Genomic DNA, 27,253 nt, shown 5'->3' on the forward strand with positions numbered 1-27,253 from the left:
CGGTATAGACACCTTGTAGTCAGGGGTGATACTAGGTGGTTTTTTATTAGGCTAGTTATAAGTCCTCCAAGAAAGGCGAATCGGCCGGTATAGACACCTTGTAGTCAGGGGTGATACTAGGTATTTTTTTGTATACTACGGAACACAGAAATCAGACAGGGACCACGTGGCAGTATAAGGAAAGATTTGGAAGTGTGTGCTGCAAACTGCAGGTTTTCTTTAGTGTTTCAGTTATTTGTCATCACCCCGTCTTTTTGTTTGTCTGTTTTTATCTGGTATGCATAGAGAAAGATTGCTTGTTTGGTGTTGTTTATCTTGAGAGAAAGATGGAGAAATTGATGAAGTTGTGTGTGTGTGTGTGTGTATAAATATATATGTATAAGTACAGACTATAGAAAATGGGGAGACAGAGTTTGAGCAGATGTGAGGTCAGTTTTCCCTTTTCTCTGCCACATGTTCCCACAGATTTTAAAATGGTGGATGAAGCACATGGCTGAGGCATGATTGAGACAAAGACAGAGAGTGAGTAGGGGGATGTGCAATAGATTGGATGGAGTACTATATACTTAGACAGAAACATGAGTGTTTTTAACTGTAGTTTGATCAGGGCTGTAGATATCTGAATGTGTGTATATGAGATATATCAATGTATGTGTGGTGTGTATGTATAAAATCCAGACTATAGAATATAGGGGGAAATAGGAAAGAAAGAAAGAAAGAAAGAAAGAAATCAGTTTCCCTTCCCCCCACATGATGCTGCAATCCCAACAAAGAGAAGGAAATCACGTGCTGTGGGGCCATTTTCTATAGGCCTCAGTGGAGCTGACAAAACTGCAGCCACTGAATAACATGAAGTGTTAGTAAATGTTTATAGCACTAAAAGATGGAATATTGAATGATTGGGTAGTTGTGGAAGACACTTAATATAGATCCAGTGTGCAGGTTGGATTGAGTCAGGACAGTCACAAGGAGCAATATCTTATTAATTAGTAAGCAATAAAAGAATAAGAGAAAAACCTTAAAATAAACGTACCTTTGCAGTAGAGGTCATGATAAAGACGTAAATAATAAATATTTCCGTTATGGACCTGATAGATTTATCCTGAAAGTTGCATGTTTTAAAAAATAAAAATAAACAAATAAATCAACAGAAGAAGGGAAATTTGACTTGTCTCCTGCAGCTGAAGAAGCCTCTTTCCATCTGGTTTTGGGGGGAGGAGCAATCTTAAAAACTTGTGGAATAGGGGTTTTTTTGTCTCCCCTTGGAATCTATTGTGAGAGCAGCCCAGGAGGAAAAAAAAAAAAAAAAAAAAAAAGGGGCTTCCTGCATTTAATTCATTGCAAATTATATTGGAAAAAGGTCATTGACAATAGTTTTATTTTACTAATTGTATCCCAAAGAAATAAAAGTTAACTGTGAACATGTTTAGATTCATTGATAGCTTTTCAAGCATAGAAGTCTGTTAGATAATTTTTCTATGGCAAGTCAACATTTTGTTTTCCCACATGGCCAGTTTATTTGTTCTAGATTCTTTTATCCCTTCAAGTTATAGGACAGTATCACAGAGATGCTGATAATCTCCTCAATGTTTCAAAAATGAACGCCCCTACATCCAATATCCAGAGGTTGTGTTACATTATAGTTATTATTATTAATAATAATAATAATAATAATAATAATAATAATAATAATATAATAATTTATTAATAATTGCAATAATTTGTTTTAAGGAATGTGGATGATTTATGGAATTCTGTGTTTTATATTTAATGTATTGAATAACCTGCTTTCTTTTTATAGAAAGAATGATTGCAATGCAGATTTCTGTGGTTCAAGCAAAGGTTATAAAAGCCATTGAAAGGGTTTTCCATTATTAAGTTACAGATAAACACAATATTTCTGGTGTTCCTGATTAGGTACAATCTATACAATGTGACTTTCATGCCTAAATGTAGAGCTCCAGGGCCATACACTTTTTGAATCTAATTATGTTTTGGATAATAGATTAAAAGATTAAAAAAAGGGGGGGAAGATGATGTGGAAAGTCACACATAATATTTAAGGTTTTAATTTGTTCATCGATTGGGTTTTTCTATTAAGTGTTCTTTATATTTTTATCTGTAAGGAGGATACAGCAGACAAACATATATCTCATGATTCCTCTGATGTAACAAGAATTGTCAGGTTTTGAACATGTCTCAGATGAACCCATTGCTAATGCAGATTTTGAGTTTTTCCGTAGATGGATCCAGATACTAAGATGCTGGTTGATTCTGCACTGGATAAGCTGAGGTTACACAACATGAGGTAATAAAAAATCAAACCACTCCCTCCCTTCACTCCCTCTCTCATCGGAATAGGAGAACGAGTTGAAGATTTGCGATCACTGTGGTTTGTAGAGCGGAAAGGGGTAAGATAGTCAAAATGTGGATATAGGCAGCAGCCGGAGGAGATGCTCGCACAGGTGCACAACAAAGAAGCAGTGAATGGGCCTAGAGTTGAGAGTCCTTTACCAATGCAGACCAGTACCTCGGTGGCTCCTGTCACGTTGTCCGTGACATTGGTCACTCCTTCTGTTCTTAAATCCTTACAGGAACAAGCGATTCAGCAAGGAACAGAGTGTGAGACGCAGGGAGCCAGTGACTGAGGAAGGTCTGTGGATAAAGGGCGGTAAGCTTTCTCTGCCGTGAGCGTTCTACTCAATAATGGCCCAGGTAACCCATGTGACAAAGATGTTGGGATGGACAAGATATGGGCGGCACCACTGCTCAGTACCCAGGTGGCCAGACACATCCAGTCTAGTAAGACGTGTGCCTATTAAGGTAGAAAAAACGGTAAAGACCTCGTAGAAACACCCCCCTCATCCGCTCTACTGCTCCGGTGATTGCAGATTAGTCATATCCATCTACCATGAGTAGGTTTATATGAGTTTTGTGCGTGTTGAGTGAATTTCTTTTCAGGCCTGCTCTGAAACATATCCAGTGTGGAAAACGTTACTGCTGAAAAACTCATGGTGCTGGTGGTATGTAAAGATGGAGTTCCTAAAAAATGGTAAAAGTACATGTTCTATAGCAGAGGTCACTATAGAGATCAGTACCTGATGAACCCATCTGCCATTGTGAAGAAGGGAGAAACGCGTTGGGCTTCTTTCAAGCTAAATGTCTGACAAATATGCGTTTATTTTATTAGTCTGAGTGTGAATTGGACAGTGGAGAGTCTGTGATTGGATCAGCTCTCCTTATGACTTTACCTGGCCTTATTATTATTATATTTATACAGTGGGTACATGTTATACATGTGAGATATTTAATTTCTTTTAGGGTTTGGTCCTTGAATTTGCTTTATCATATTGATTTAAGCTACCAAACATCTATGTAAAATATAGAGAGTGAATATTTAATCTTTGGGAATGAATTGGATATATATAATTGCATATTGATGCCTCTTTATCCCCGGTATCTCATGGTTTCTATATTTCCTCACTGACATTAGCAGCATGTATTAGCTTAGCAGTGTAGGGATAGGGAGGGTGAGCCGTCGGTGAGCGGGGGCGCCAATTCGCCTTATAGGGTGCCGACCTCCGCTGCGAGGTAGGGAGAGTTTAGGGCTATTGCCCCAATCCCTGCCCCTCCTTTATTGGAATATCTAATTGTGTCTATAGTCACATGGGTGTATGTTGTTTGGAATTTTAATGATTATAACATAAACATGTAACGATCCACAAGATAATGGTGGACGCTGGCAAATCATGTAACAAATGTTCATTTTCCTTAATAATTCGATCTTTACATAAGGTATTTTTAGTTTAGTACCTAGAACGTGATTATATTTCTCACAGATACTGCAGATACAGTGTGATATCCTGACCAGTGATGTATGAGCCGTATACAACTGCCTATATAGTGTGTTAAACATGTGTATCCTCCAATTCCAGATCCTAAATCAGTGTTAGGAGCACGTGGTCTCAAGCCAGGAGACTGGGTGATCCTAAAAAGACAAGTCAGAATGAGCCCCGAGTCAGAATCAGATGGGCCGATCCAGCTTATCCCAACTACAGCAACTTCCATGAAGCTTGAGGGAAAACCCAGACAACAGCGGCTGTAAAGAGTCCATCGTACCGGCAGAATTAGGGTCACAACACACATAGTGCTGGATTATCTCACATAGAACCTTATGGAGAATTTCTAGATTGGGGATGATACATGGGAAATAACCATAAGGGAAGAATGGGTACAGGAACATTACACAAATAAGGGCTCATGGTGGGAAAAACATTATCTGACCTGAACCAATCAATTATTTTAAGGGTTTAAGTGACTTTTTAAGGATAACATACACTTGTAGGTAACTGGTATTGTTTTATTTGTTGGTATTTGAAGCCGTAAAAGTGCTACTCTGTGTTACTGAAGGTAATCGGATCCATGTGTAAGGGAAATCTTGTTAAAGGCCTCCTGGTGGTAGATTATAGACCCGAGACAAGAAGAGATCCATTAGTGTTGTGATACAATCAGGTGTATTCGGGTAGAAAAGTTTTGAAGACGCGGACAGCACTCGGATATTGACTGAGAATCAGTCTTTCAGAAACAGTAATGCTAAAAGCTGCAGCATAACAGTAAGAAGCTTATTCTTACAATTGCCTTACTCTTTCTAATCGATTAATCTCAAAATCTGAGTGAGCTCTTCAGCATTAAATAGTCTGTTCTAAGGACTGGGACATTACCTGTGCCTCTGTGAACTGTGTGTGCGGGATGTGATCAACTCTGATCAGCAGTCTGTACCAGCGGGGGCAAAGGCTTAGCATTGCTTGTATAGCAGATATAAAAATGAAAAAAGGTTGCAGTTAAAGCATTAGAGCTGATGTGTTAGAGGACCACGGTAGGGTCAGAAGGTTAATAAAGTATTTAGGGGGGACTGTTGAGGAGAGTAATAAAATGAAATACTTAATTAACCTCTGGACATAGAGCATTGTGGAAAATATGTCGATTTGCCTTACATAATTCAGCTCTCAGATCATACACATGACACAGATATAAAGATGGCCGCCATTTCCTGTTATCCACACCTTGCTTGGAATGCAGGGAATGAAAGAAGATACCATATAAGGGAAGACCCCTGGTCAAGCTAGAAGACATCACAGACCAAACCATCAGCATGGATGCACCAGATGACGTCCCTCCCATCATCATGGTTTCATCCACTGAAGTCAGACGCACCCATCAACAGCAACACGGATCTCCCCATTGGCTAGCTCATGAACTGTCCCACAAAATGAGCATATCTGAACTTGTGTACGCCCCTAGCCTATATCAAGAGGACGCATGTTCCTTCTCTGTCTGTTCGGTGCCATTTCTACTGTGACCAAGAAGAGATTTCATACCCAACTGTGTCTGGTGTGAATTCTTTTATGCATGCACTTGGTCCATATCAATTCGGCCAGGCAGTAGGCAACTAGTGATCTCTGGTTAAGAGTTCACCCTAACAATACTATGAACATACAGTGCATTATCTTTGAGTATCTGAAAAACAGCCCGTACTTGGCCAACATGAGGGTGCCAATCATCAGAAAAAATCAAGATGTCATCCAAATAGACAATCAAAAATTTACCAATAAGGTCCCGAAAATATCATTCATGAAGGCCTGGAAGACGGAGGGGGCATTAGTGAGCCCAAAAGGCATCACTAGGTACTCAAAATGCCCCTCAGGAATATTAAAAGCCATCTTCCATTCATCACCCTCCTTAATACGGATGAGATTATATGCACCCTTAAGATCCAGTTTCGTAAACCATTTGGCACTCTTCACTCTAGAAAAAAGATCAGACATCAGAGGCAAAGGGTACTGATATTTGATCGTAATTTTATTAAGAAGGCGGTAATCAATACAAGGTTTCAACGACCCATCTTTCTTAGCAACAATGAAAAAGCCAGCACCCAAAGGAGAAGATGAGGGCCGAATGTGCCCCTTCTCCAATGATTCCCTGATGTATGACCGCATGGCATCATGTTCGGGCACAGACAAGTTGAAAATCCGCCCCTTGGGAAATTTACAACCAGGCACCAACTCAATGGAACAGTCGTAGTCCCGGTGTGGGGGCAGAGAATAAGATTCCTGGTCTTTAAATACATCATGGAAATCAGACAAGAAAGACGGATCATCAACTGTCTGAGCAGACGTGGACGACACGGAAAGGTCCTGATGCACACTTTGGCAACCTCAACTAGCTACCTACAGGGATCTCCAGTCAAGAACTGGATTATGGGTCTGCAACCACGGAAATCCTAGTACCAAAGTATCATGCAAATTATGCAATACTAAAAATGTACAAGTTTCCTGATGCGCTAGTGCTACTCTCATAGGCACCTGGGTCCAAAATTGGGGTTTATTTTCTGCCAAAGGGGTAGCATCAATGCCCCTTAAAAGAATAGGAGTTTGCAAAGGAACCATGGGGAAACCACAATCTCTAGCAATCCCAAAATCCATCAAATTGAGTGCTGCCCCTGAGTCCACAAAGGCCAGTGCAGAAAATGAAGACAATGAGCAAATCAGCATGACAGACAAAAGAAACTTGGTTGCAAAGAACCCACAGTAACAGAACTAGCCAATCTCCTTTCACGTTTAGGGCAGACAGAGATATTATGAGAAGCGTCTGCACAATAGAAGCACAGTCTATTCTTCCATCTGAACCCCTGCTGACCAGCATTAGAGAGGATCCTATCACACTCCATAGGCTCCAAAGGCTGTTCCAGCAGAACAAAATCAGCGGGTATCTTCCTGCGATCATTTAACCGCCTATCGATCTGAATGGCTAAGGTCATAGAGGCATCAAGACCAGAAGGAACGGGGAATCCCATTATTACATCCTTCACATTACCAGCAATACCCTTCCGAAAAAGAGCCGCAAGCGTGTCATCATTCCATTTGGTAAGGACCGCCCACGTTCGAAAATTCTGACAAAAAGTTTCTGCAGAATCCAGATCCTGAGTTAAGGACAACAAGGCCTTTTCTGCTTCAACATTGGGTTCGTCATATAATAATCCCAAGGTCTGAAAAAAGGAGTCCACATCACTGAGAATCGGATCGTCAGGCGGCAAAGAGAAGGTCAAGTCCTGAGGGTCACCACGCAGTAAGGAGATGACAATCTTGACCTGCTGTACAGGATTCCCTGAGGACTTAGGGCGCAGGTCAAAAAATAATTTACAATTATTTCTGAAGCTCAAAAATCTCGACCTATCTCCCGAAACAAATTCAGGAACGGGAATTTTAGGCTCTGCAAGGGGAGTCTGTGCAAGATAAGATAAGACCCTATACGACGAACCTTAGCATCAAGATGAGCAACAAGCTCACCCAATTCATCCATGCTAGGAAAAAAAAAATCTTCCACGGAACCCAAAGAAAAAGAGGAAAAAAACAAAAAAAAAATTTTCAGCATACTTTTTTTTTTCCCTTCTTAAGAGTACCCTTTAAATTTTAGGCAGGTTGTACTGATATGATCCGGAACCATGAAAGATCACCATAAATCATTGGCAAAAAGGTGACAATAGCATTGGCAACTAATCTGGCTGCCATCCCCTTACATCATCACTAGAAGTAGCTGAGAGGTGAACTAACATCCTATGCACAACGTACCCAGCCGGAGAACTAGCTATCCTAAAGGAAGGAGAGATGAATAACTTTCTCAGAAATAGACCGCAAAGGCATAGCAAGCCCCCCACATTCAAAGACTGCAGTGATATAGGAAAACACAATACACAGATAGATGATAGGTTTAGCAAAGGTGAGGCCCCATTGACTAAATAGGAAAGGATAGGAAAAGGGCTGATAGTGGCCAGAGAAAAACCCTACAAAAATCCAAATATCTGATAGTACAAAAAGTCCTCAGATCACTAGATCTGAACTCCGTCCTATATCAGACGCTCTTGTCATACCAATGAACAGAAAGCAGGAACCATTACAAATTCAAGAAGCAACAAACACATGGACTTATAGGATCAATACTCCAAACATAGCTGCAGGAAGCTTCCCAGCTAAGCAACTGAGAGGGAAGATTCCTGCATGCAAACAAACTGACAATAACCACAGAAAATGACAAACCCAGATATGAGCAAAAAGAACAAAACAACATAAGAAAGAACCAAGCACTTTTCTGGGGTAGATGTGGTCTGGAGCAAGATGAGAAGGCTGGAAAACCAAGGAACAAATGACAACCGGCTCAGCCTGATGGCAGACCAAGGTTTAAATAGGCAGAGAGTTAGCAATGGAAACACCCATTGCTCCAACACACCTGGTCTCTGTCCAAACCAGTCCTGGCCACAAGAGGGAGCCTCACAGCAGCAAAAGCATGACTGACATTCACAACACCACAAGTTCCTCACCAACCAACTAGAGTCCGAGCCTCAGCAGCAATGAGGGGCCCAAAAGGGGGATCGAGCCTGGAGCCATCTCCCTTGGTCCACACTGCTGGCAAACGGTCCAAAAAAGGTGAGAAAAAGCAATAGCGACTTCCCTGGATTAATCCCACGGTACTTCAAGTCAGGGGTTATCCGAAACAAGAAGTGCTAGGAAGGTGAGTTAACGGTTACCCTTAGACCGGCCTAAAGGATACCTGGCTCCTCCTGGTTTATCTCAGCATCGCCCGGGTACCTCACACAACATCAAAAGTGAGTAAACAAGTTGTAAACTGAAAAATAAGGAGCGCTGATAGTGTAATACCAACAGATCGGTGAGGTAGATCAGGAAAAATACACTCACCTGAAAAGGTTGTGATAGTCACAACCACTGATAGAGCATAGGATGATGGTGTCTGCTGCAGCCCCACGTGGATGTGCATACAAATCAGAGTGAAGAGGGGGTTAATGCCGCGCATCAGCCAAAATGAAGATGTAGCACGTTGATGTTATACTATGTTGATGCACTGGTCCTGAAGAAGAGGTATATCCTCGAAACGCGTAGACCGATGGAATAAAAGAATACGTTTATAACATCAACGTGCTACATCTTCATTTTGGCTGATGCGCGGCATTAACCCCCTCTTCACTCTGATTTGTATAAACAAGTTGTAAGACATCTTGGACTGAGACTGAGTTATTATGGGACCTGTTGTTCCACACACTAAAGCCCCTTGGGCCAGCCTCACTCACGGGAGGCCACACCATCCAACTGCAGGCTCTATCAGCCCCAGACGCTCGTTAAACCTGCAGTGGCGGTCACACATAACCCTGACCACAAACCGTGAGTGGCGTCACGACTCCTATATAAATAAACCTGACATACCTGTAGCCAGATATACCCAAGGTGGAGACCCCGCGGTGTCCCTGAAGGTGGAGCGGTGTCCCTGGGGTGACCGCTGTGGAGGGGCGACACATGTTCATCATATTCTGAGAGCCATAAGTCTTAAGGGGGCTTTACACGCAGCAACATTGCTAGCGATTTCGCTTGTGAAAGCACCCGCCCGTTTGTGCATCACAGGCAAATCGCTGCCCGTGGCACACAATATCGTTAGTCCCTGTCACACGGACTTACCTTCCTAGCGACGTCGCTGTGGCCGGCGAACCACCTCCTTTCTAAGGGGGCGGTTCGTGCGGCGTCACAGCGATGTCACACGGCAGCCGTCCAATTGAAGCGGAGGAGCGGAGAGCAGCCGAAAGAAAGTGACGCCCACCTCGTTGCCGGAGGACGCAGTTATGGTGTTGTTTGTTGTTCCTGGGGTGTCACACGTAGCGATGTGTGCTGCCTCAGGAACGACGAACAACCTGCATCCAGCACCATCAGCGATATTTGTGATTTGAACGCTGTGTCAACGATAAACGATATGGTGAGTAATTTTGATCGTTAGCGGTCGTTCGTACGTTTCACACGCAATGACGTCACTAACGAGGCCGGATGTGCGTCACGAATTCCGTGACCCCAATGACATCTTGGTAGCGATATCGTTGCGTGTAAAGCCCCCTTTACAATTTTCCATCAGCAGAGCCATACAGTATAAAGGCTTATTGTTTTATTTCGTATCAAGCTGTAGTTTTCCCTGATGCTATTTTGTGGTAGATGCAACTTTTTTTTTATCACTTTTTATTAAACTTTTTGGGAGTAAAAATTGACAAAATAGCAGCAATTGTATATTTTAATTACTTAGTTTTTGAAACACCATTCACAATTATATATGTGTCATGTTTTCATCATTCTGCAGGTCAATGCAATCACAACAATATCAAATTTATATAGATTTACTTATGATTGGCTATTTTGACATAAAAAAATTGCTTAAAATTTGTTTTTAATTTTGGTCACCATATTCTGATAACCACTTGACTTTATTATATTTCTGTAGATGGAGCTTTATTTTCTTGCAGTGCTGGGGTCCTGGGTTCAAATCCCACCAAGGACGCCATCTGCAAGGAGTTGGTATGTCCTCCCCGTGTTTGCATGGCTTTTCCTCAGGGTTCTCCGGTTTCCTCCCACACTCCAAAGACCTCTAGATAGGGAATTTAGATTCTGAGCCCCAATGGGGACAGCGTTTCTGATGTATGTAAAGTGCTATGTAATTAATAGCGCTATATAAGTGAATAATAATTATTATTATTATTACTATAAGGACTTGTTTTTTTGGGTCTAGCTGACTTTTTAATAATACTGTATCATTTTTGGTAGTATGCAAGAACAAAAAATATTAACTCTATAATAGTTTTTAAATTGTAGGTGAAGGGTCAAGGGATGTCACGGGTGGCCCTGCCCGGTTCCATGACCCCGAGGTGTTCACAAAAAGTGATGGATGGAGATAGGAATGGTGGGATGATGGTGGATAACGGGAGTTGTAGTTGTCTCGTGACGCCACCTGTGGTACGCGGCCAGGGATTAGTCGCCGTTGCTTTCACGATCCTTCAGGGCGGATGGTGTCGCAGCAAGGATGGTTCTGCTTCCCAAAGGTGGAGAGGGCCCTAGGGAGGATGATGGCGATAGTAGTAGCTATTGGCGCCGAAGCGTGGGGTGACGGTAATAAGAGGCTGAGTCAGCTGCTGCGGGTCAAGGTCTTTTTACTCACAGTTCAAGTTCTGCCCTCAGAGTACTGGTCTCTGCCGTCGTGGGCCCCAGCTGATCCCGTATAATTCGGTGGTCACCGCCGGTGTCTCCACTGTGTGTCCTTTCTGGTCGGGGTCCCTCCAATCCCAGTGTGTGGAATATGGAACGGGCTGCGGGTGTTTCTTGCACTCTCCGCAGACCCTGGAATCCCGTGTAGCTGTAGAAAACTTGGGCTGAGCTGCCTGTTTCAAGCCACGGGCCCGTAGTGCTCCCAGAAGTGTGAAGGTAGAGAGAATTTGCCTGAACCGAAGACCCGACTGTGCTTCTCACCCCAAGCTGTGCCCGGGGCTAACTGCTCAAGTGTAAAGCTGCTCCTTCCTTTTCCCCAAGTGGTGCCCACCCCCAGGTGGTTGTCCTAGTGACCAGGAAAGTCCCATGCTATGTGAAGGCCAACCCCCTATCTAGCCTAGGCCAACCCCGGTGGGAAAGCACCTAACTGTGTGTGGTTTGTGAATGTGAGAAACACCAGCGATTAACCTCTGCCTTATCTGGGATGAGTACTGCACCTTAAGTGAGGTGCAGTACCGTGTGGTGACTGAAGCTTCAGGGATGCCACATTCCCCCACTGCAAATGGCAGCACTCCCGGGCTGCAATCAAAGTTAGTACACCGCATTTTTAGTATGCACATAACAACTGAACATTCTTCCCTTTATGGGAGGCATTTTCACATTAAACGTTTCAAACATTGAACATTTTCCGGTCAGCAGTGTGATCAAATGCAACAATAAAGAAAAACATCAGCATTTGCATAAGATAATAATTACTCTTTCTTGACTGCTGGTGGTGCCGGCGGGCTGGTCCCAGCCCCTCAGCTCTGAATACTCAAAAGACATCCTCTGGCAAAATGTCCAGCCTGCTTACAACAGTGACAAACCGGTATTAGGATGTTCATGGTGTCAGGAGCAGGTTTCTCCTCAGGAGCAGCTCCAGAGCACTCTTCCGGTAAGACACTCTGCAGAGGATGGGCAAACCATGAATACCATGTGACAAAACAGTGGGCTTTAGTTGTACCAACTTTTTGATGAATTTTCAGACCTGATACAGGCTTTATAGTGACCAATACAGGATAATGCACGTTAAAAGAGGATATTGAATGTAAAATCCTTCGGGCCTTATCTATGATATATGAGAAAACTGCTATTTCACACATAACAGTGTTGATATTCACGTTGGGGTTAGCTTGTTCAGTAAGCATACCCTATTTGGGCACTTGTTTTAAATGTTTTCAATGTTTCAATGTGTGTTTCCCTTTGTACATTAATCCTTGTGCTCTGTGTTCGATTGTCCCTTGAGACATTATTTGGTACATTTATAGTATAATAAAGTTTTTTCATTTTTTTGCAAAAAAAACCATTTCTTCCTGTGATCCCTATTGTGGCATACTCTTTTTCTTTGTTTGTCTATGACGTTGCTGTATGCCAGGAGATCTCGGAGGGTGGTGCCCTTCTCACATCTAGTCTCACTCTGCAGAGGCTGGATTGCAATTTCCTCAGTCTTTCCTCCATCACGGGGCTCCAGAGGTTTATATTGCTAACGCTGAACTCCCCAGGGACCCGGGTGGGTCCAAGGGGACACCGTGAAAGTTTCGGTCAGGGAGCATACTTTTGGCAATTACAGAGTCCATCCCCACTGACACTCAACAGAGATGCTTCATGTGAGAACCACAGTGCCCACTCCTCTCCAGAGGTGCAAAGCTGTGAGTCCAGCATGCTCGGTGTCACGGGTGCAGTGTCTGGATCATCCTGGTCCTCTGTCTTAATCGACAAGATCTTTCCTTCCAGTCCTGCCTGGTTGGTAGCACTTGCCTCCAGCAGTGGGGCCTGTGTTCGCATGCTTTTCGGGGGGCTGCCCTCGACAGCACGTGCCCTTTTCTTCCCACGTGGAATGATTGATGGCAAATGTGTTTTCAAGAATTACGGTTTAACACAGTCCTGTAAGGTGGACAGTATCCGGTTGTTTGCAGGCACAGAATCCTGTTTGTGATGCCAAAATGGAGCACCCCACAGGGCCTAGGGGGATACTCGTCGCCTGGCCGGTGAAGGCTCAGGGGATGTCACAAGTGGCCCTGCTCGGTTTTGTGATCCCGAGGTGTCCACAAAAAGGGATGGATGGATGGAGGTTGGGAATGGTGGGATGATGGTGGATAACGGGAGCTGTAGTTGTCTCGTGACGCCACCTGTGCTACGATAGCCGCCGCTGCTGTCACGGTCCTCCGGGGCGGATGGTGTCGTAGCAATGATAGTTATGCTCCCCACAGGTGGAGCGGGCCCCGGGGAGGATGATGGCGGTAGTAGTGGTCGTTGACGCTGAAGTGCACAGTGACGGCGACGGTAATAAGAAGCTGAGTCAGCTGCTGCGGGTCTAGGTCTTTTTACTTACAGTTCAAGTGCTGCCGAAAACGACAGCGAAAAACAAGAAATTGCCTGGGGTTGAAGGAAATTATTTTTTTTTATTATTCTCACAAATTGAATTGCAAATTACACAAATTAGAATGGAACGGCAGATTTAAACAAATTAGATTTTAATTTGATCTTCTATGGATCAATCCGCTCATCTGTCAGTAAAAGTTAAAAAGATCTTTGTGAGAAATTGCATCGATGGTGAACCATGAGATCTGGATTGTAGGAGTCATTTATAAAATGAATATACATTAAAAAAAAAAACATACCTATGTCTGTATAATATTAAAAAGACATAGTTTTTGTTGAGTTTTATCATGTTGTAGATATTAAGATTTTAAAGTACAGCTGAAAACTATCCATGCTGCCATCCAGCTCAGCTTAATATAGTTCTTACTCTTTGAACTTCATTAGCAGAGCACATATGGTAGAAACACCTAAACAAAGATACATATAGTTAATATTTCATAATACAGTAAAGTGCACAGCAATTTACTTTTACATTAAATGCATCAAAGTATGTAAGCTACAGTACATCTAAAAATTTGGACTAAGCATGTGCATTAGTATAACATTTATTGAAATGATAATGAGGTAGCTAGAACCCCAAGCCAAGGAAATCACTTAAAACCTATAAAACATGATTTTCAAGTTATTGACCACCTACAGTATTGCCAAACAAATTGTGCCACAAAGCTATCTTATTTAGACCAAGATGTTCTGGATCGGGATCCTCGCCTGAATGTTTTGTAAAGATCGAGATCGGGATCAAGATAACGCAAACTTGTGTCTGAACACAGAACTCGGTCTTTACAGTTACGGGATGGGGTGGGGGTGGGGTGTAAAATAAAGAATATAGTTGATAATAAACATAGTCATTATACATAAAGGTCCCGCAACGTGTCCTGCAGACTGTGTCCCGGCTGCTTCTGCTTCCGTGTCCGATCATTCCTGTGCACCCGGGTAACCACCACTGCCTAAAAGACCTTCCATGACGTCATAGCCATGTGACCAGTCTGGTGTGAAAGTTGTACAGGCATTGGCTTACAAACTGGTCACATGGCTATGACGTCATCGAAGGTCCTGTTAACTTAACTTTGACCGTCATTGTGCGAGTGTTACATCGCATCACCCGACACGGCGCACACTCTCCTGTATTTCCATGCAGCTGGGGCACTCTTGTCCGGAGAGCGTCAGGCCATAAAGGCTGATACCGATGCGAAACGCAAGTGGAATTATCCCCTCACTGCCAGCCTGCTTCTCGCTCTGTACAGAAAAAAATATTTCCATGGTGTCTTCCAGCCATTATATTGTTAAAAATGGACAGCACATGGATTGCACATAGATGGCCTGCTAGTGCTGTCTGAGATATTCATTGACCAATAGACTTGTATGTGTAATTTTGATCTGTGACTTTGATAAAAAATACGGTAGATAGGTCTCCATAATCTTTTTGAGGATAGTAAGTTTGACAAAAATGTTAACAAATAAAACGCCCTACAGATTATAAAACTGGGGAACAAATGAAAAAAAATGTTTTGGTGCCTCAGGTATTAGGCTTGATTTTAGGTATACTTGATCCGAATTGTCTGTATAAAAATATCCTGAAACATGTTAGGAATACTGACAATGCTGACACATAAAAAAAGATAGAAAAATCCCAAATTTTCTTTCATATACAAAAATTATTAAAAGAAGCTTCTGAGGAAAGAGACGAAATGCGCGTCGGGTGGTGGCAGGAGATGTGTGTACAGGCTGACAATACAGGTACTCATTGTTCGATATGATTTCATTTCTATTGCACAGCTATGGTTACCTTCATTTAGTTCATTTGGGACTAAAGGGTGTTTTACACATTGCGACATCGCTAGCGATTGCTAACGACGTCGCGAGCGATAGCCCCCGCCCCCGTCGTTTCAGCGATATGTGGTGATCGCTGCCGTAGCGAACATTATCTCTATGGCAGCGTCACACGCACATACCTTGTCAGCGATGTCGCTGTGACCACCGAACAATCCCTCCCTCAAGGGGGAGGTGCGTTCCGCGTCATAGCGATGTCACTGCGGCGTCACTAAGCGGCCGGCCAATAGAAGCGGAGGGGCGGAGATGAGCGGGATGTACCATCCCGCCCACCTCCTTCCTTCCGCATTGCCGGTGGACACAGGTAAGGAGATGTTTGTCGTTCCTGCGGTGTCACACACAGCGATGTGTGCGGCCGCAGGAACGACAAACAACATCATACCGGTGGCAGCAGCGATATTAAGTAAATGAGCGACGTATCAACGATCACCGTTTTGGAACGATTTTGCGATCGTTGATTGTCGCTCATTAGTGTTACACGCTGCAATGTCGCTACCGGCCCCAGATGTGCGTCACTAACGATGTGACCCCGACGATATATCGGTAGCGATGACGCAGCCTTAAGGCTTCATAGGGCTACTGTTTAACCTAGGCTATATTATCTACATACCTGTTTAAGCATTTTGCTATATATTGGTAAATTTTTGTACATTATTTATCATTGTGAATATTTTATTGTTATGATATTTATTTTTTGCACTTGACACTTTATTGTGTAAGTTGAATTTACAGCTTCTGTTTCCACTTTTAGTAGCTTATACAGATATTATTGCTATTTTTTATTTTTAGCCTGTGCCACTGTCCCCTTCATTGGGTTTTATTCCTTGCTTCTTTTAATAATTTTTGTATATCTAATAAAATTTAGTTTTTTAATATCTTCTGTTATGTGTCAACATTGTCAGTATTCCTAACGTGTTTCAGAATATTTTGATACAGTCAATTGGGATCAGTTTTAGCTAATTTTCACACTAAACTAGTGCAAGAGATTTTTTATTATATTGATTTTAAGTATATTCAGTCCTCTGAATCAGAGTATGTCATTCATTTTTTGTAGCGGCTCTACTTTTTGAGATAATGTACATATGAATTTGATATGAATACATATATGTGTAGTGCCCCTGAAGTCATCAGTGAGTTACAAGATACTGCATCCCCACCGGGATGCAGAGCCTACCCCCTAGGGACCCAGAAGACCAGTGCCGGTAACAACCAAACACTCCAGATAATCCCTGTTTTTCCCCAATTATCCCCCATAGAATGGTACCAGGCTAGGGTCGAACCAATGGATGACAGCCTAGAAGTGGAGCCAATCCAGTTCACTAGATGACTAGGTAGGAGGGGCAGACAGTGGAGAGAGACAGTGGACAGAGAGTGAAGAGAGACAGTGTGCAGGAGAGTAGTGTGTCGGTGACTGTGAAAGAGAAAGGAAGGACAGTCAAGAGTGTAACAGTGACCTGAGGGCCCAGGCGGTTAGTTGCCGGTGGAGTATGGTGGAGTATTCCCGGAACTACGCACCAACGTGGTTCAGAATCCTAGGTCAGGAAAACGCTCCACGCAGACCTGATAAAATCTGCACAGTGAGAGAACCATCAAGGACATCACTGATCTTAAAGTTGGGGACACAGTAGCATTGGGAGAACTGGGGACAGGACCAGAGACTCTAAATGTGGCGCCCCTGACCTGGTCAGGCACCACAGAGTATTGCACTCATGCTGGGGCAGTGCTTCCAGGTAATCTCCAAAGGCCAGGATGAGGTGTGCACACACAAACACATAGTGACCAGGTCTCCCACACCATTAGAAGGGACCCTTGGGTAGCCAGAAGGGGTTAACTTTCAATTCCCATCAAGGGGTGTGCTCAGAGGCTGGTTGCTAGGAAGCAGCGCAGACAGGAAGAGAAGGAGGAGCGAACAGTCTGAAGCAGAGTGTTCAGGAGTGTGGAAGGGAGCAGAAGGGCTCTCATGTCAGCCAGGCCCTGCGGAGTGCAGTAGCTGAAAACGGGCGAGAAATGGTACCTGTGGGTCAGCCTGAAAGACACCTAGAGAGAGGTGGCTTAGTAAGGGGATCCCTGGTATTCCAGCACGCAAGGGGAGACAGGTCCCCAGACTAATCATCCAGAGCTGCTCAACCTTCAGGTGGGGGTACTTCATGCCCTCACCACCACAACACAGAGTCCGAGTCAAGCAGCAATCAGGAGGCCCAGAAGGGGACAGGGCCAGAAGCCATCCCACCAAGGTAACGCTGCCGGCAGACAGGCCAGAGAGGGGAGCGGGGTTGGAAACCGCTTCCCTGGAGGAATCCTACCATACTTCAAGTAAGGGATCCTCTGAAACAAAAGGAGTGCAAGGAGGTCGAGTGGACAGTTACCCTCAGAATGGCCTTCTGGAATTCCTGGTTCCACCTGGTTTTCGCAGTGCCGCCCGGGCATCTCACAGTGACCACCAAACAGTGAGTAAACACATTAAAAGACTTTTTGGACTGTGTTTCAGTCATTCTGCGACCTGTGGTTCCACACACTTACACAGGGCCCTGGGGCTTGCCTCACTCTCGGGAGGCTATTACAACTGACTGCACCCACCATCAGCCCCAGGCATCCCTTAATCTGCAGTGGCGGTCCCCACTGACCGCAATTCCGAGAGTGGCGTCACCACAATCCCAAAAGAAGGTTCCCTACCTGTGACCAGCCCGCCACGTGGAGTCCCTGAAGGTAATGCACCGCTACACCGCACCTATGGGGGCTTCACATAACCCCACAGGGTTCACGTTACCGTCATATGGACTGTTGTAGAGGACAACCAGGAGGGGACCACCAGCCGCTCCAAGCCACCAGGACCCACCAACTAAAGACAGGTGCAGGGGAAAGAAGCCACCAGGTTACTAAACCGACACTGGGACTAAGCGGACCTGTGGCTAAGACCAGCGAGCCTCGGGTGATTAGTTGCCAGCTTGCAGTGAGTAAAAGAACCAGTTACACGGAAATCCCTTGTGCGGCCTACCTTACCCTCTGGGGCCTGGCCCTGCTTGCGGAGGGCCTAACATCCAGGATGCCACTAACACCAGCCCCAGTAGTGAAAACTGTGCAGCGGCGGCTCCATCCTCATAGCCGCAACACCGCAAGTGGCGTCACGTGTGAACATTATTCAAATCCCCTGTAAATATTACCCCCTTTTAAAAAGCACCCAGGAAAGACAGGCACATAGGGTCTTAACCAATAAACGCAAATGGAAGGATTATAGGCTGCTGAGGAGTCACAACACCTAATGAAGCATAAACGCTCGTGGAGACAGCTGCGGACCCGTGAAAATGGAACAGGATCTTCTAAAGGAAATCAGGGATCATCGCCGCGCTTGTCACCAATCAAGCCAAAAGTAAATAATCCAAGTAATTTATTTAAGGACCATATGTAAGTCTATGCGTTTCAGAGGTCTCTGCCCCTTCCTCAGGACAGTATATTAATGACACAGAAGATCTTCTGTGTCATTAATATACTGTCCTGGGGAAGAGGGCAGAGACCCCTGAAACGTGTAGACTTGTATATGCTTTTTAAATAAATTTCCTTTAGAAGATCCTGTTTTAAAAAGCACCCAGGGTATGGAAATGGGCCACAAAAGTGACATTCCCAAGTTATAAACTGCCCGGGACCGAGTACCCCATAACCCTGGGCGACACATATGAACATATGAATTTGGGATTTTTTCCTCAATGGTGGTATTAATTATAAAATCAAATATAGTCTGTAAGATAAGTGACAAATACTTGAAAACCTATTAAATGCAATGTGCAGTTAGTATTACGATATCAAGCTTGCTGATGAAAATCTGCATATTGCAAAATTAGCCAAGCGAATGGCAGCTGTTCATGACAGTTCTAAGTGGATCTAGCAGAGCAAAGACTAAAATATAACTTTTGCTCACTTTAAAATCATACATAAAGTGCAGTGCAAAATTGTGCAAAAACACACAAATTATATACAATAAAAGGATGGGTCTCGCCCAATTCTTCACCACAGGCAGATCAAACGCCACCAATTTGGATGATGATAACAGGCGGATTAGAGGGTTACTCAGAGGCAGGATACAGATAAAATGTAAGGTCCTATCCCCTGTCGTGCACCATGTAGTTACTTCCGCCCTTAGAAGGGCAGCACCCATGTGATGCAAGCTACCCTGAACAAACAAGGACCCTCCCAACGTGTTTCCCTCTCAAATCTGAACAGAGATTTCATCAGGGGAGACTAAATTAACACAGCCTGAAATATTGGTCACCTAGCACACCTGAGTATTGTGGTGTGCGTTTACACATACTTGCCACTGGATGCTGTTTTCTCCTGTATGATGCAGCCAGATCACCGCCACATCACAGTACAGGAAACATGGCAGCGCGTGGTCATGTGTGTTGTTCTGACATTATGCAGCAGGAGGCCGGCATTGTACAGCTGATAGTAGAGTAGCCCTTGCCCCCTGCCCCCCAGGCCAGCCCACCCCTGGCTGGAATAATTTACAATAATGGATTTCTGCAGGAAAAATAAAGCACAGTGGTGGTTTATAGCAAGGTTGGCGCTACATTTCAGCAAATGAAGTTGGTGATTTAGTCAAGATTAACCCCCTCACCACCGGGCAATTTTCCGATTTTCATTGTTTTTTTTTGCTCTCCTTCTTCCGAGACACGTAACTTTTTAATTTTTTCCATCAATCCTGCCATATAAAGGCTTGTTTTTTGCAGGATGAGTTGTACTTTTAAATGACACCATACATTTTACCATATAGTGTACTGAAAAACAGCAAAAAAATTCCAAGTGTCGAAAAATTGCAAAAAAATTGTGATTGCACAAAGTTTTTTGGGGTGTTTTATTCACTGTGTTTACTATATAGCAAAACTGATGTGTCAGTCTGATGCCTCAGGTCAGTACATATTCGTAGACACCAAATATGTATAGGTTTACTTGTATCTAATAGGTTAAAAAAATTCTGAAGTTTGTCCCAAAAAAATGGCACACTTTTTGTGCCATTTTCCGTGCCCCATAGCGTTCTGAATTTTTAGCAAATGGGGCTCAATGATAGCTTATTTTTTGCAGCTTGAGCTGACGTTTATAATGGTACAATTTTTGCACAGATGTTACGTTTTCATTTCCTGTTATTGCATTTTGCGCAAAATTTGTGACTACCAAAAAACAAAGTTTTGGTGTTTTTTGCTTACGATCAGATTAACTGGTTTTATATTTTCATAGATTGGGCATTTTGAATGCAGAGATACCAAATATGTGCATATTTTTATTTTTTAACCCTTTAATCTGCAATGGGGCGAATATGGGGTGATGTGAACTTTTAGGTTTTTTTATTTTATTTAATTTTTTTAAACTTTTTTTTTATTTGACCAGTCCCCTTGGGGAGCTATAAAGATCAGCAGTCATGGGCCTCTGATGGCGGCGGGAAAAGTCGATTTCCTCTCTGCGGCACTTTAAATTGTGCTGTCACATTTTGACAGGGTGATTTAAGAGGTTAACAGATGCCGGTGGATTGCGGATGCACCTGTGCCTGCAAGGCACACATGTCTGCTGTTCAAATCAACAGACATGTGCAGTCATCACCACCATGTGCAGAGATTACCCCTTCATGATTTAGGACGTACGGTTGCATCTGTGGTCTTGAAGGGGTTAATGATGCCCTCACTTCTGAAAAATACAAAGAATTAATTATCCATGGAGGCATCTGATTGGCTTCAAATTTATTCTGCAGCAGGACAATGACCCCAAACATTCAGCCAATGTCATTAAGAACTAACCTCAGCATAAAGAAGAACATGCAGTCCTGGAAGTGAAGATATGGCCATCACAAATATTTATTTCATGTAGATATATTTTTTTGTTTTATTTACTTTGCATTTTGTTAATTGATAAAAATAAACTATTAATATTTCTATTTTTGAATTTTAGAACTGTAAGATTATTTTGGTCCTTTTATTGACAGCTATTAATCTTCTACCCGTTTAACTCATTTTTGCTATATTATGTGGATATAATATATTTGTATATAAATGGACCCTTTACATGAACAAGTGACTTGTCTATCTACATATCTATCTATCTATCTATCTATCATATATTGTTACTTACCTTAGAAGTTATCCATTGATCATTTTTAGATTTGTAACATACCTTTACACTTTCTAAAATCCTAGTGCACCTGCGCTAGGCTCTAACAAAGGGAGAAATACTAGGTATTCAGTTTCATGCTGAAAGCTCCACAACAACCCCCGCGGGAATCTCTTCTAGAGCTTGGTTCTCAAAACTGCAGTCTGCTATATGTTAAATGTTCCTATCACAGATCTGTAGGAGTTAAATGTTTGATATTTAATCCGGGCCTATAATTATGGTGCCTATTGTTGTAGGAACAGCTGCAATAGTGTAAAAGCAGGCAGCTCTGTTTTGATTTAAGAACAAGGACAAGATTTTATATCTGAGTATTACACTTTATATAATGCCATGACATCATTTAAAGATGTGTCTTGCATGGCTGTGAGGGAAGGTTAAACATAATCTGCACATAACTGTTAGTCCAGATGTAATATATGTAATTTACTAAATAAATAAATATATATATATATATATGTATATATATATATATATATATATATATATATATATATAAAATGTTCTGTCAATGAAATATTTTTGCTTAATTAAATTGTAGATTTACCTTGGGTGAACCAGCAAGACTGTATTCATTGAAAATTACCGCATTTTTCGGTTTATAAGACACACCGGATTATAAGATGCACCCCACATTTAGAGAAAAAAAGGTAAAAAAAAGGGGTCTATCTTATAATCCGATGGTGTTGTACCGGGGGGGATGGCAGCGGTGGTGGAGTGGGTCACAGGTGGTAGGGGTGGTGGTGGAATAGTGCGATGCTGCAAGCAGTGCGGTGGGTGTCCCAGATGGTCTCAGCAAATGCTATGAGGCATGCCACATACACAAACTGTCAGCGGTGTGGGCTTAAAAAAAAATTACTCCCAGAGGTGGCGCATGCACATACTGTATGGTATCTTGAGCCAAGAGCTCCATCTGCACATGCACTGACTCCGGGCGCCATTATTTGAAGCCCACACCGCCGACATTTTCAGGATGGCCTCTGCCACTTCACAGGCACCTGTAGCTCTCAGCAAAGCATCACCCCTGACTCCTGTTACCCCTCTCTACCACCAACATTCAGATATTCTCCTCCTTAAATTTTCTATCTCATCCCTATATGTATGTTATGAATATTGACCTTCGTACTTTGGCTTTCAGGACACAGCATTCTCAGAAACATACATTTTTCTATTGACAAAGTTATGTGAGTGTTTTTAGTTATTATTAGCCTCCTTTTGGGACACATATAATTCAATCAATGATTTTGAGTTCCATTTTTTGGGGAGGTAAAAAAATAAATTTGTATGTGATGTCTCTTGCCTGGCACTAGTGTCATTACATGGAAGCATTAGTTAAACCTCAACTTCCAAAAATGCAAAGAGCTGGTAACAGAGCTACACACTGTACATGGATAAGGCAGAAAATATAAGCTTAACACCAAGACGTGCTAAAAGAACCAAACTTAGAAAAATGATATGCTAACATAGCAAAGCCTAGAACCAAGATTTAGTAATAGAACCAAGCTTAGGACTAATGTGTTAACAAAACAATGGTCAGTATAAAATTATGCTAATACAACCAATGTCACAGCTAAGATACACCAACAGAACCAAGCTCAGAACCAATATACTCTAACAGAATCAACCTTCATACTAAGATAATCTAATAGAACTATACTCAGAACTAATGTCTTAACTAGTAATGGGCAGACTCGAACTGTAAAAGTCTGGGTCTGCGTGGTTTCAAACGTACCCGAGTAAGGCCCTGGCTTGGAATTCCCAGGAATTCCAGCTAATAATTTGGGTCTGGTACTTGGGAAATAAAAAAAATAAATAAAGGAAAAACAAAGAAAATAAGAATGAATCAAGTGCTTTATACTTACCGTGTCTCCAGTGCAGCTGTGTCATGATCGTCTCCCTGCATGTTGAGACCAGTGATAGCTTTTGGACTGGAGCCTCTCTTCTGGCACTCTACATTTAAATGGGTTTCATTTCTCTTGGCACTGAAGTGGTTAAGTGCCCGTTTTGCTATTGCAGCTTTTCCAAAGCAGCTCCTTTCTGAGTGATCAGCTGCACTCACTAATTAGTCACTTCCTTCAGCTTTAAATAGCTGTGTACCCCAGCATTCCTTGCTGAGGATACAAAGTCTTTTATGTCCTGGCCACTTTTGAGAAAGGTTCTGCAAGTCAAGTTACTGTGCGCAGGTATATCCTTTTGGTTGTTAATTTTCCCTCTGTTGTCTTTATTTCCCTGGTATGTTGTTAGTGCAGCAGTGAGGTCTAGTGAACCACATCTGCCCCTCAGTAGTCAGAGTAGCTATAGGTTCTTCCGAGTTCCTGTTCGGCAACAGTTGCGGAGACTGTACAGGGACTAATGAGGAGAGAAGGGACAGTTGCAGGTGAGGTTAGGAGGTGCCCACCTAACCCTCTCATTAGTTCCAGGGCCTCCCATTCTTTTTGTGTCCTCGGCGCCCCCTTTTCATGCATTTTTGTTGTGCATCAGACGCACAGAGTTCTAAACGCACCTCGCCACGCTAGCTACACACAGCGAGCATGACAAGCTGTAACTGCTTCCTTGTCTCTCATTCTTCTTCCGGGGCCGCTCATTATTGCTAATCCATATTCACTGCTTCCCAGCTTAGAAAAATGATATGATAACAGAGCAAAGCCTAGAACTAAGATTTGTTAACAGAACCAAACTTAGGACTAATGTGTTAACAAAACCATGCTCAGTATAAAGTTTTGCTAAGAGAACCAAGATCACAGCTAAGATACCCCAACAGAACCAAGCTCAGAACCAAGATACTCTAACAGAACCAAGCTTCGTACTAAGATGATCTAATAGAAATAGGCTCAGAACTAAAGTCCTAACAGAACTAAACACAATATGTGGATTGTGTAATGGAACCAGGCTCAGTGCTAAAATTACATACAGTATATAGTTACATATAGTAACATAGGTTGACAAAAGAATTGATCATGCCTACTTCAACCAAAAAGAAAGAATTAAGTAGTGATCAAAAATATAAAAAACTGTATCAGTAAAAATTGGTTTAGAAAAAAAAAAGCCTTCATACAGCTCCATGTAAAAATAAGAAACATATGGATATCATAATATGGTGACCCTTCAAAAAGGTTTTTAAGGCATTTCTTGTTTGAAAGTAACAAACAAAAAAAAAATATATATATAAATTTAGCATTATAATGATCACATTGATCCACAAACTGAAAATAACATGTCAGCCAATTGTACTAAACAGTGAATAGTGTTTAGAAGGAATAAAATATAGAATAGATATTTTTTGTTCTTTTTGTCTCAAAAGAATGTAATAAAAGGTGATTAAAAAAATGTATATAACACAAATTAGCACAATTGAAAATTTCAGCTTGTCATGCAGAAAATAACACCTTATACAGCCCTGTGAATGAAAAATTGTGAAACCTATGGTTCTCAGAATATGGTGACCAAAAAGCAAATAATATTTTTACACAAAGTAAATAAACCAATAGAAATTTGATATTGTCATAAACGTAAAATTTAAAAGGTAGAAGAAAAAGTGGCAAAACTGTTATTTTGTATATTTCTTCCATAAAAAGTTGAGAGTTTTTAAGGGCATTTTAAGGGATGACATGCAAAAATAGATTGCAAAAAGTAATATAATAACTGACAGACAGTATGAAAGATAAATCGTGTCTAACCAATCTGTTGGGGTTCTATGAGGGGGTAAGTGCAAATCTAGATATTGGTAATGCAGTTGATGAGATTTATTTGGACTTTGCAAAGGCATTTGATACTGTACCACAAAATATTCTTATACTAAAGCTCCAGAAGCAAGGACTAGGGGAAACTATATGCAACTAGGTAAGGAGTTGGCTAAAAGATAGGAAACAAAGAGTAGTCATAAATGGTACATTCTCTAAATGGGCTATAGTCAGCAGTGGGGTGCCGCAGGGATCTGTGCTAGAACTGATTCTTTTTAATCTCTTTATTAATGGCCTTGTGGATGGGATTGAAAGTAAAGTGTCAGTCTTTACTGATGACACCAAACTATGTACGATATTAAAAACTGACCTTGATAGTATAATATTACAAAAAGATCTGGATAAGATGTCAGAATGGGCAGATACTTGGCAAATGAGATTTAATGTTGGTAAATGTAAAGTAATGCACCTAGGACGGAGTAATCCTATAACTGCGTATACATTAAATGGAAGTAAACTCAGGACTACAGAACAGGAGAAGGACTTGGGTATTCTCATTACAAAAAAGCTGAGCAGCAGCACTCAATGTCAAGCAGCAGCTGCTAAAGCAAACAAGATTTTAAGGTGTATAAAAAGAGAGATTAGATCCCGTGATCCCAACGTATTGTTACCCCTCTATAAATCACTTGTAAGGCCACATCAGAAGTTAGAATCAGTTCAAAGGCAGCTAACTAGACTACTACAAGGAATGGAAGGCCTCCCATATGATGAGAGGTTGAAAAAGTTAAATATGTTTCGCTTAGAAAAAAGACATCTCAGAGGAGATCTCATTTATATGTATAAATACATGTGTGGTCAATATAAGGACTGGCACATGACTTATTTCTTCCAAAGACAATACTAAGGTCCAGGGGGCACTCACTGCGAGGGGAAGAAAAGCGATTCCGGCAGCTAAATAGGAAAGGGTTCTTTACAGTTAGAGCAGTCAGACTGTGGAATACCCTACCACAAGAGGTAGTAATGGCAGATACTATAACAGTTTTTAAAAAAGGGCTGGATGATTTCTTCAGTACACACAACATTGTTGGATATAAGTGACTTAAGCGGGCTTTACACGCTACGATATATCTAACAAGATGTCGGCGGGGTCATGTTGTTAGTGACGTACATCTGGCATCGTTAGTTATATCGTAGTGTGTGACACCTACGTGTGACCCTGATTGTGCGTTAAAACGTTGGTCGCATACACATCGTCCATTTCTAAAAATTGAACGTCAGGTTGTTCATCGTACCCGGGGCAGCACCCGTCGCTCCGTCTGACACCCCGGGAATGATAAACACAGCTTACCTGCATCCCGCCTGCAATGCGGAAGGAAGGAGGTGGGCGGGAAGTTACGTCCCGCACATCTCCGCCCCTCCGCTTCTATTGGCCGGCCACTGTGTGATGTTGCTGTGACGCCGAACGTCCCTCCTACTTCAGGAAGTGGATGTTCACCGCCCACAGCGAGGTCGTTTGGAAGGTAAGTACGTGTGACGGGGTTTTACTCGTTTGTGCGACACGGGCAAGAAATTGCATGAGCCGCACAAACGATGGGGGCGTGTGCGATCGCATACGAGATCGCATATGAAATTGTAACATGTAAAGCAGCCTTAAGGGACAAAATGGAGAATTGGTGGAGGAAGGTTCAACTATATGGACTTAGGGGTACTTTGCACGCTGCGACATCACAGGCCGATGCTGCGATGTCGAGCGCGATAGTACCCACCCCCGTCGCAACTGTGATATCCTTGTGATAGCTGCCGTAGCGAACGCTACGGCAGCTTCACATGGACTCACCTGTCCTGCGACCGTCGCTTTGGCCGGCAACCCGCCTCCTTGTTAAGGGGGCGGGTCGTGCGGCGTCATAGCGACGTCACACGCCAGGCGGCCAATCGGAGCGGAGGGGCGGAGATGAGTGGGATGTAAACATCCCGCCCATCTCCTTCCTTCCGCATATCCTACGGAAGCCGCAGTGACGCCGGTAGGAGATGTTCCTCGCTCCTGCGGCTTCACACACAGCGATGTGTGCTGCCGCAGGAGCGAGGAACAAC

Source organism: Anomaloglossus baeobatrachus, chromosome 3 (genome assembly GCF_048569485.1).
Source record: "Anomaloglossus baeobatrachus isolate aAnoBae1 chromosome 3, aAnoBae1.hap1, whole genome shotgun sequence".
Taxonomy (NCBI): Eukaryota; Metazoa; Chordata; class Amphibia; order Anura; family Aromobatidae; genus Anomaloglossus; species Anomaloglossus baeobatrachus.